General features: G+C 37.2%; 1 long non-coding RNA gene across 1 annotated transcript; it reads right to left on the bottom strand.

Annotated features, from left to right (window-relative positions):
• Nucleotides 1-5,594: 5,594 nt before the first annotated feature.
• Nucleotides 5,595-11,904, bottom strand: LOC136846379 (uncharacterized). Its single transcript, XR_010855362.1, has 4 exons — nucleotides 11,763-11,904; nucleotides 11,526-11,610; nucleotides 6,506-6,618; nucleotides 5,595-5,613 (listed from the first exon to the last, which is right to left on the bottom strand). It is a non-coding gene; the product is annotated as an uncharacterized lncRNA (long non-coding RNA).
• Nucleotides 11,905-12,176: the final 272 nt, after the last annotated feature.

Here is a 12,176-nt window from a genome sequence, read left to right as displayed (position 1 = left end):
GTCAGCTTGGTTAACATTTCCAAGGCATCTCAGATTACAGAAAGGAACTTAATGAAACTGTCAGCTTGGTTAACATTTCCAAGGCATCTCAGATTACAGAAAGGAACTTAATGAAACTGTCAGCTTGGTTCAATTTCCAAGGCATCTCAGATTACAGAAAGGGACTTAATGAAACTGTCAGCTTAGTTAACATTTCCAAGGCATCTCAGATTACAGAAAGGAACTTAATGAAACTGTCAGCTTGGTTCACATTTCCAAGGCATCTCAGATTACAGAAAGGAACTTAATGAAACTGTCAGCTTGGTTAACATTTCCAAGGCATCTCAGATTACAGAAAGGAACTTAATGAAACTGTCACCTTGGTTCACATTTCCAAGGCATCTCAGATTACAGAAAGGAACTTAATGAAACTGTCAGCTTGGTTCACATTTCCAAGGCATCTCAGATTACAGAAAGGAACTTAATGAAACTGTCAGCTTGGTTCACATTTCCAAGGCATCTCAGATTACAGAAAGGAACTTAATGAAACTGTCAGCTTGGTTCACATTTCCAAGGCACCTTTTCAGACGCTTTGAAAATCTTAAAGTGTAAAAACTCTTCAAAGCCTCCTAGAAACACTAAACTGTCACAAGTGAAAATCAAAACTGGCTAGCTGAAGACAAGATAAAAGGTTTATTCGATTCCGGATTTTTCAATGCGGCTATTAATGTAAGTAGAGTAGCCAGCAGATTTCAATACAAATAGAATTCATATCGTGGATAGCAACCTCAGAGAAGACAGGAGGAGAGGTACAAACACCAGAGACCCAAATTCGTGGTAAGCAGGAAGCCAGAATAAATAAACAGATGAAAGAGGGAATATTGACTGATTCATCGGAATAAGTATCTCAGAAAATGTGCGCGAACTTCTTCCTTTGACAGTGGTACCGTTAATATGGCTGCAATATTTATTTCAGCAATACAAAAAGCAGCCAATTTCTCTTTTTAATTGCTTGCATTTGCACAGCAGAAATTTTTTATGAAAAAGGAAAGTGCAAAAAGTATATTATATACGGACAAGCGCACTGTATGCTAACATTATTATTATCATATTATTAGACCAATGAGTAAAAACACTTTTAACTCTCACAGAGCTGGCCTAAGGGCTTTGTTTTTAATCATTATGTCTCATTCAAAATAATGGAACTTAAGCATTTGTTTCAAGGATTTGTTTCCGACACGCGATATACTTTGCTGGGGGAAAAGTTAGACAATCACGTAAGATATATATTTGATCATAACTGTTGTTCTACATTCTCTGCCTTTTGAGACAGGGGTTGGGAGGGTTGTTCTTGAATTGCACGTGGGTCAGACGACGGTGAGAAACTCGAAACAGGGATAATATTCTTCAATGTGGCCTTTTTGGAACAAAAATACAATAAATTATCTAACAGCTGATTTAATCTGCTTCAATTTTTTTGTCATGTTCATTATTCATAAATTCCCGCCATTCACTGATGATGATGGGACTTAGAGACACTCATAAATCACTGACAGGAGTATATTTGATAGAGGGATGAATGGTTACTTGCATTTCCCAACTTTTGCTAACCCAAATACTCCAGTGTAATTGTCAACAACGATGTTTCATAAGTTGGTGATTTGTTACTGAGCCATTATAAATCTGTAAAAGATATTCTGAACTTGTGTAATTGAGAAAAGTAACGAGAGTTAACAATATGATAAAGTTACCATAATGAATGAAGTTTACCATGATAAACATAAAAAGTTTTGTGTGCTGTACTCACTAACTTCTCCCAGCAACCGATAACTGATCTATACCTCAGCCAGTTCCTCATTGTTTTGGTGGGTACTGTTTGATCAGGTCACACTGACTCTGCAGGGACCCAATTACTCTGTGCTTACCAACAACAACAATGTTTCATAAGTTGGTGATTTGTTACTGAGCCATTATAAATCTGTAAAAGATATTCTGAACTTGTGTAATTGAGAAATGTAACGAGAGTTAACAATGGTGAAAGTTACCTTAATTCTTTTTATCACTATAATGTAAAAAGGTTCGGATTCCACAATGGCGTAACTACCCTGTAGATCCTTGTTGCTACTCAGTAACCTGTTGGTTCTCCGACCGCCAATGAAGAATTAGAGGTCCCGGTGATAGGTAACCAGTTGGTTCTTAGATCCACTAAGTAACTGGTTGGTTCTTAGCCACGTATAGGTCCCGTTGCTAGGTAACCAGTTGGTTCTTAGCCACGTAAAATAAATCTAATCCTTCCGGCCAGCCCTAGGAGAGCTGTTAATCAGCTCAGTGGTCTGGTTAAACTAAGATATACTTTTCTACCTTAGCCATGCCACCTAATCAGTGAGTAAAAGCCACAGAACCTTCGTGAAATATGGTCTGGTGTTTCTAAGCAGAGTAATGCTGGCCGCTTCTCTCATTTTTCATCCTACAGAGGTAGGAATAAAATGACCATATGCGATGACAGTGACGACAGTGTAACATTTACCCTGCTTAAAAAGTTAAGTATACCTTAGTTTAACCAGACCACTGAGCTGATTAACAGCTCTCCTAGGGCTGGCCTGAAGGATTTGATTTATTTTACGTGGCTAAGAACCAACTGGTTACCCAGCAACGGGACCTACAGCTTCTTGTGGAATCCGAACCACATTATATCGAGAAATGAATTTCTATCACCAGAAATAAAGACCTCTAATTCTTCATTGGCCGGTCGGAGACTCGAACTCAGGCCTAGCAGAGTGCTAGCCGAGAACTCTACCGACTCTGCCAACGAGGAACTAACCTGCTTAAAGACATCCATAAGTTTAGCCCATCTATTTGGATATAACAGTACTTATATTAGCACTTGGTTTTCTGTATTTCTGAAATGGATCCACCCACAACACTCTGATTGGTAAGTTCATGTAATCAGAGAGAAAGGAAGCAGGAGAAAGGCACTGTCAATCAAACAGCCTGGTCTGAAGTCCAGATATATATGTGCTCACTGTCAATCAAACAGCCTGGTCTGAAGTCCAGATATATATGTGCTCACTGTCAGTCAAACAGCCTGGTCTGAAGTCCAGATATATATGTGCTCACTGTCAGTCAAACAGCCTGGTCTGCAAGAAAGTTTCAAACAGCGAAGAGAATAAAAGAAAGGCACTGGTCAATCAAACAGCAAGTCAGATATATATGGCGTTGTCAGTCAAACAGCCTGGGTCACAGGATGTACTGGAAAAGTCCAGATCAAACAGTTATGGAGCTCAGAGAAATGGCAGCTGGTCAAAAGTTCAAATATAGGAGAAAGGCACTGTCAATCAAACAGCCTGGAAAGGTCAAATTAGTTTCATAGATCTTTAATCAATCAAACAGCCTGGTCTGAAGGCCAGATTAATCAAACAGCGTCAGTCAAACAGCCTGGTCAATCAAACAGCAGAAAATGAGCCTAAAGGTGCTTGTCAATCAAACAGCCTGAAATGGAAGTCAGGATAGAAAAAGGTCACTGTCAATCAAACAGCCTGTTCTGAAGTCTATTTTGTTATTATTGAAACTGTCAATCAAACAGCCTGGAAACAGTCCAAAGATAATCAAAACAGCGAGAAAGGAGACAGGAGAAAGGCACTGTCAATCAAACAGTGATAATAGAGAAAGGCGCTTTAATCAAACACGAGAAAGGAGACAAACAGCGCTGTCAATCAAATTAGTTTACAAAGGATGGAGAAAGGCACTGTCAATCAAACAGCGAAAAACAACAGATATAGGAAAATCTCAAACTGTCAATCAAACAGCCTGAAAATGGAGATGGCGCTGTCAATCAAACAGCGAGAAAGGAGACAGGATTTTATTTCATTCCTGTCAATCAAACAGTAGAAAGGTCTAAATTTAGTCAAACATAGAAAGGAGACAGGGGAGAAAGGTGCTGTCAATCAAACAGCCTGGTCTTTAAGTCAGATATTATGTGCTATGTCAATCAAACAGCCTGACAAAACAGTCAGGAGATTTAAATAATCAAACAGTCAAAAGGAGCCTGGAAAAGGTCTGTCAGTCCAGAAATTCAATGTCATCAAACAGCCTGGAAAGGAGACAAATTAAAAGGCGCAGAATCAAATGTGATTACAAGGAAACAGGAGAAATTATTGTCAATCAAACAGCAGAATTATAAATAATCACTGTCAATCAAACAGCCTGAAAGTCAGTCCAGATCAATCATTTGAGAACTGACAGGGAGAAAGGCGCAGCCAATGGTCTGAAAGGAGATAGAAAGTGCTCACTGTCAATCAAACAGCCTGAAAGTCTGAAGTCCATATGATAATTTGTGAAAGGCACTGTCAATCAAACAGCGAGAAAGGAAGTCAGATAAATATCAAAACAGCTCAATCAAACAGCCTGAGTCTCAAACACAGATAATTTTCACTGTCAATCAAACAGCCTGGATTCAGATAATAGGTCTCACTGTCAAAAACAGCCTGAAAGGAGACAGGGGAGAAAGGCGCTGTCAATCAAACAGAAAAGGAAACATTAGAAAAAACTGTCAATCAAACAGCGAGAAAGGAAGTCAGATAAAGGTGCTATTTTGTTATTCAAACAGGAAGTCCAGATAAATGTGCTGTCAATCAAACAGTCAAACAGCCTGGTCTGTCAAAACAAACATTTAAATAATCACTGTCAATCAAACAGCGAAAAGGAAACAGGAGAAAGGCTTAATCAAACAGATATATAACAGCGAGCACTGTCAATCAAACCGAGAACTGGTCTGTCAATCAAACAGATAAAGGAGCTATGTCAATCAAACAGCGAGAAAAGACAGGATTACTGTCAATCAAACAGCGAGAAAGGAAACAGATAAAAGGCACTGTCAATCAAACAGCGAGAAAGGAAGCAGGAGAAAAATGTCAATCAAACAGCGAGAAAGGTCTGGAGAAAGGCGCTGTCAATCAAAAACAGAGAAATTCTCACTGTCAATCAAACAGCCTTCAGGAGAAAGGCGCTGATAATCAAACAGTGACAAAAACAGGAGAAAGGCTGAATCAAACAGCGAGAAAGGAAACAGGAGAAAGGCTTCAATCAAACATTTTACCTTCAATCAAACAGCGAGGAGGAGAATGTTCAATCACTGAGAATCAAACATCCTGGTCTCAACAGTCCAGAAAGGAAACAGGAGAAAGGCGCTGTCAATCAAACAGCGAGAAAGGAGACAGAAGAATAGTGCTGTCAATCAAACAGCGAGAAAGGAGACAGGAGAGAAATTAGCGCTAATCAAAAACTGGATTGTTTCATAATCAAACATCCTGGTCTGAAGGAAACAGGAGAAAGGCGCTGAATCAAACATCCTTCTGAAGTCCAGATATATATGTGCTCAGTAAACAAGAAAGGAGATCTTCAAAGGCTGTCAATCAAACATCCTGGTCTGAAGTCCTGAATTACATGTGCTCATGTATATCGTTTATGAGGTAATGTTCAAGTCTATTTCCCGTTCCATGTTTCTTTTCTTTCAGCTTCACATGCAATCACACATCAACAGAGGCAGAAAATAAAAGAACACCAATGAGTTGTGAAATCTTAACCTTAGTAGCCCAAGGGTACAAGATGAGGAATACAGTGGAAAGTTATGTATGCCTGAAAATGGAAATGCCCAAAAGCATTTCAAATCCACAGTTCAATGTATATGAATACTAAATTTAGTCAAATTAGTTTCATACATCTTTAATTAAATTAAGTTTACCTTTAAATGACGATTTTGTTATTATTGCAAATGCTGTACAAAACAGTCTAGATTTAAATAATCACGTTTTGAAAATGAGCTCAAAATTTCATTTCAGTCCACAATTCAATGTATATGAACACTAAATTTAGTCAAATTAGTTTCATACATCTTTAATTATATTAAATTTACCTTTAAATGACTATTTTGTTATTATTGCAAATGCTGTACAAAACAGTCTAGATTTAAATAATCACATGTTTTGAAAAGGAGAACATTATCAATAAATGATAATTTGTCTTGAATACACTATAAAGTGAAAATAGTTACTAGTACTATAAATGAAGCCATTTTTAATATACACATATAATTTGGGAGTTGCTGTAATTCCTGTACAAGATTTTGATCAACTTTATAAAGTATCTTGTAAAACTTCCTCCAACATTTTCCTTCTCATTTAAATGATTTATTGGTCTTAGGAAATTGTAATTACGATAATAATACCTTGAAAGATGTATCATTTAAAAAAAAAAAAAAAAGTACAGTAGTAATTCATAAACAAGTACGGCTAGTAAAATTATTTGGAGGACTAACTCAAGCGCAGCTGCTTGTAAACTGAACCATTTGCAGCCAAACCACCTTTAAAAATCTTAACTTTTAATGTCCAGAAAGTAAATTTACGAATTCCGTGCACACAGTTCCCCATGCCTGACTGTGAAGAAACAGTAAATCGGAACTGAAGGATATTATTTTCTGATAATGAAAACAACAAGACAAAACTGATAAAAATCAAACAAAATACAATACCTTCACTTTGCCCTTGAGGGCAACATAGCATCTCTGAGAGCCCTGCTTTCTGGTTCACAAATGCTGATGGTCCTTTGTAAATATCCGGCAAGGGTCACTACTTGTCCTGAGACCTTCAAAACAGAAATTAGTTGCACTAAATGTACATAACTAGCATCTCTTTGCAATGAAGGACTTTGTATTGAATGAACACCTTCGTATTGAATGTAACAGAATGTGTTAAGAGATCCGCACGACTACAAATGTATAAATGAAGGGAGGAATTACTAATGCCTGGAATGTGCAAGAGCAGCAAATGAGGACGGGAGGAATTACTCATGCCTGGAATGTGCAAGAACAGCAAATGAGGAAGGGAAGAATTAATGCCTGGAATGTACAAGAACAGCACATGAGGAAGGAGGAATTACTCATGCCTGGAATGTGGAATGTGAACAGCAAATGAGGAAGGGAAGAATTAATGCCTGGAATGTGCAAGAACAGCAAATGAGGAAGGAGGAATTACTAATGCCTGGAATGTACAAGAACAGCAAATGAGGAAGGGAGGAATTACTCATGCCTGGAATGTGCAAGAACAGCAAATGAGGAAGGGAGGAATTACTAATGCCTGGAATGTGCAAGAACAGCAAATGAGGAAGGGAGGAATTACTAATGCCTGGAATGTACAAGAACAGCAAATGAGGAAGGGGGAGGAATTACTCATGCCTGGAATGTAAAGAACAGCAAATGAGGAAGGGAGGAATTACTAATGCCTGGAATGTACAAGAACAGCAAATGAGGAAGGAGGAATTACTCATGCCTGGAATGTACAAGAACAGCAAATGAGGAAGGGAGGAATTACTAATGCCTGGAATGTGCAAGAACAGCAAATGAGGAAGGGAGGAATTACTCATGCCTGGAATGTACAAGAACAGCAAATGAGGAAGGGAGGAATTACTCATGCCTGGAATGTACAAGAACAGCAAATGAGGAAGGGAGGAATTACTAATGCCTGGAATGTGCAAGAACAGCAAATGAGGAAGGGAGGAATTACTAATGCCTGGAATGTGCAAGAACAGCAAATGAGGACGGGAGGAATTACTAATGCCTGGAATGTGCAAGAACAGCAAATGAGGAAGGGAGGAATTACTAATGCCTGGAATGTACAAGAACAGCAAATGAGGAAGGGAGGAATTAATGCCTGGAATGTGCAAGAACAGCAAATGAGGAAGGGAGGAATTAATGCCTGGAATGTGCAAGAACAGCAAATGAGGAAGGGAGGAATTAATGCCTGGAATGTGCAAGAACAGCAAATGAGGACGGGAGGAATTACTAATGCCTGGAATGTGCAAGAACAGCAAATGAGGAAGGGAGGAATTACTAATGCCTGGAATGTACAAGAACAGCAAATGAGGAAGGGAGGAATTACTAATGCCTGGAATGTACAAGAACAGCAAATGAGGAAGGGAGGAATTACTAATGCCTGGAATGTACAAGAACAGCAAATGAGGAAGGGAGGAATTACTAATGCCTGGAATGTACAAGAACAGCAAATGAGGAAGGGAGGAGTTAGGATCAACATACAGCTGTGGAAGAGCAGGCAAGCTCTAGAGGTAGAATACTCAAATGACATTTGGAATGTGCTGCTCTGTAACACACTCAAAGAAAATATTTGATGTATAAAATTGTTAATGTTGATGATGATTAAGATGAAAACAATCTTGGGAGATACCTATCCCAAAATATTTAAAATATTTATCTTTTCCAAAGTATCTACACACTAGTGCGCATATGAGACCTCACTGTTATATGCAGGCCAATATAAAAAGTGAAGACTTCCAGAGTAAGCTAAGTATCTACTTGCTAGTCATCCACCTTCAAGGAGGCCACAAATTTAGGTTAATATTATCATATCAGTTTAGCAGATCAAGCTATCAGATACTAAATTTTGGGATTAAATGTCTCTTTCATCACACAGACATCCTGCCAAACACTCAAGTCTCCACTGAAATAGGAGAGCCAGTATTAATATTGGAACATTTCTGCAAGCAATTAGCATTAGACTTTTATGACAAGGTAACTACAAGACTCAACTCTTTCATCACAAAAACTCTATTACAAAGCATAATTAATTATTAAAACGAATCCATTTAATTTCATGCGTCTTATAAAAAATGACCAAAAACATACACATATACATTATAACGCATATATATATATATATAATATATATATATATAAATATATATATATATATATATATATATATATATATATATATATATATATCATATTATATATATATATAAAATATATATATATATATATATAAATATATATATAAAAATTTATATATATATATATATATATATATATAATATATAATATAATATCTATATAAACTTTATATGAATATATATGATATATAATAACTGGATATAATAACATATATATATATATATATAATATATAAGTCCTAAATATTTCTTCTTTTGATATTAATGCTTGGAACATTTCTGAAATACATGATTTTATAATATAGATGCATTGTCATTTATTTATATAAAGACATTATATATTTAATTTCATACTGTTATAAAATAACTATAAAACACTGAAATATATTATAATATATATATTTTAAATATATAAAATTGATAACATATATTATATATATATATATATATTATATAAATATATATATATATATATATATAGAATCAATTATATACCAAAAATTTTCCTTTCATAGAAATTCAAAAAAGTCCAAAAAAACCTAGATATGGTTTTCCTGAGCTCAGTAAACTGCACCAATAAAACTGACATTAGAACTATGCTTAACTTAATTCTAGATAAACTTTATAATAAGAATGAAAACACTGATTATAATAACTGGATATAATAACAGTAAAAAACTAGAATCGATTCAGTTACGTAACACTAATCCTGTAAGTCCTGGTAATTTCATGCCGCCTCCTTTTGATTTTAGTGCTCTGTGTACTTAGTAAAACACATGATGATATAATTAGATGCATTGCGGCCTTACATAATAAATATGATCTATAAATATGCAATAAAAATAACAAAATTACTGTTAATAAAATTAACTTTATTGAAACACTGAAATTTTGTGTTACCATTAATATTTTAAATCTGACAAAATTGACAGACAAGAAATGGGAATCCCCATGGGTGCCAGTTACAGCCCTAATATTAAATAGCGGTGGAGAATCAATTTTGCACCAAACCGGTAGCTCTCAGAGCTGCGTATTCTAAAACAAGTTTTGCTTTCATCTTACATATTTCTAATCCCTTTCAGCAAATTACCTTCTGTTCAAAAAATTCCCAATAACCTAAGTCCATGGTTTTCCTGTTATTCTAAAACTTCACATAAGACTGTTTCTTGCAAACTTTCTGATATACCTTCAGCGTTGTTTAAACCCTTTTTGTTCTCCCCTTACCAATCTCTCCTCAGTCCAAAACCTAACAAACACATTCCCATGTAATTTTCTGTCCTTATAATTCATAATCATCTCTATCATCTTTGCCTTTAAATAAGGGGAGAATTATAAATGAACCCATTTTCCATTTACTCAGACCATTTCCCTCATCTAGACATATCTTACCCTAGTAAGTCCTACAACTATTCTAAATGCCCGTCCAGACGATCGAGCATTGCCCGCGTGCACAGGCGAGCAGTTTGCCCATAACAAGTTTACCGCCTGTGCCCGCTAAAACAAACGGGCAAAGTTCCTGTGTTGGTTGTTCAGCGAAAACGCCAGACACTAAATGCCCGTCCAGACGATCGATCAACGTGCATTGCCCGCACTTGTGCCCAATTGGTTGTTGTTCAGCGAAAACGCCAGACACTAAATGCCCGTCCAGACGATCGAGCATTGCCCACGTGCACAAGCGAGCAGTTTGCCCGTTAACAAGTTTACCACTTGTGCCCAATAAAACGCGGGCAAAGTTCCTGTGTTGGTTGTTCAGCAAAAACGCCAGACACTGCCCGTGGCCGGTAATATGACGTCACTGCCAGACACACGAGGCTTCTATGGAAGCAAGGGGCAGAGGTTGTCATTCTTCACTCGAGTGTTTGACAGGCTATCGATCAGTGGCCGAGACCTCATGTTCTACATTTAATAGAACTTTATCGGGAACACCCTTGCCTTTGGAATGTAAAATTGAACATATACACATATAATTATTATGTATATATATATATATATATATATATATATATATATATATATATATATATATATATATATATATATATATATAGATATATTATCATAGATAGATAGATAGGTCCTGCCTGATAAAACCACCTATAGATAGATAGATAGATGAGCTTTCTTCAGATTCTTCTTGGTGGCCACTGTCTGGTAGTTATCATACTGCACAGTCTGCAGGTCCTGCCTGAACAACCACACGCTCTGGCTGTGCCCGGGTTTGACTGGGCCAGCTCAGCATCTTGGTGGCCACCATACTGGTAGTTATCGTACTACGCACAGCCTGCAGGTCCTGCATGAACAACCACACGCTCTGGCTGTGCCCGGGTTTGACTGGGCCAGCTCGGCACCGTGTGGACAACACTCCAGTTTTACCTGTGGGCTTTGCTCGTTTGCGGGCAGTGCCCATCGAGCTGTGCTCGATCGTTTGGATGGGCCATAATGCAGCAGCTTAATTGTGATCCCATAACTCTGGGTGCCTTTACAGTCTTGCCTGTTCATTGCCTTCCCTACATCATCAGCTGTCACAGTTGCAAAATTTTTCAAATTCTTATTACCTCTTCCATTACTGCGTCATTTAAACCCGCCCCTTTTGTATCTACAGAAGATTGTAAATTCTTCAGAACACTCACTCCAGTGATACAAAATTTTATCCTCACAGTAAAATCCGTTTACTCACCAACCTTTCTCTCAGCAAAAACTCTTACTGAAAGTAATTGCTCGAAGTCACCCCTGAATTTTCATTACCTATCTCACCTGAGTAAATATATATCAAACATTCCCTAGGACTGGCGATGACTGAGACTTACCTCCCCACTGAAATCCAAAATTTCTGTTGAGGTCAACGCCAATGCAAGTGGGAGAAGGAGACCTGTTCTTGCGCCACAAACGATTCTATAAAGGATGAGGAGTATCGAAACGACTGAATATCTATAAGCCCTTATGATAATAACATTCAAATGTTGGATGTTACTTGTCAGGTAATGCTTATTAGATTCAACGAATGGAAACGGAATTGGTATATGTAAAATATCCCATCAACTTACCTGGGTCCAAGTATAAACATACCCATCAGGATTTAGCATGGGCATAATCTGCCATTCAACACTGCTTGTCAGCGCGGTATTAGCGAGAAGTGTTTCTATAACGTACAAAGCAGCACTTGGACTAACCCATTCGCGAGCGTGTATACCTGAAAACAGGACCACAACTAAATGAAAAGAACACTGACAACAGATTAAATGTGTATTTAATATGCTAGTTTTCCTATTTATCCATTTTGAAACTGAATGTCTGAGTGCATACGGAACTTAAGCTAAATCCTTGCCTAAAATACAATAGTCTTCAGCAGTCAAATTCCGATCTCTACTTCATAATTTCTGGAATATAAGTAAGATCAGCAAAAACAATAATGATAATCGCTCTGAAAGCATTGCTAAAGCACTATATGTCCCGTACCA

This window comes from Macrobrachium rosenbergii, chromosome 15 (genome assembly GCF_040412425.1).
Source record: "Macrobrachium rosenbergii isolate ZJJX-2024 chromosome 15, ASM4041242v1, whole genome shotgun sequence".
Classification (NCBI taxonomy): domain Eukaryota; kingdom Metazoa; phylum Arthropoda; class Malacostraca; order Decapoda; family Palaemonidae; genus Macrobrachium; species Macrobrachium rosenbergii.
The sequence above is the reverse complement of the archived record's forward strand: the minus strand, read 5'-3'. Positions and strand labels throughout refer to the sequence as shown.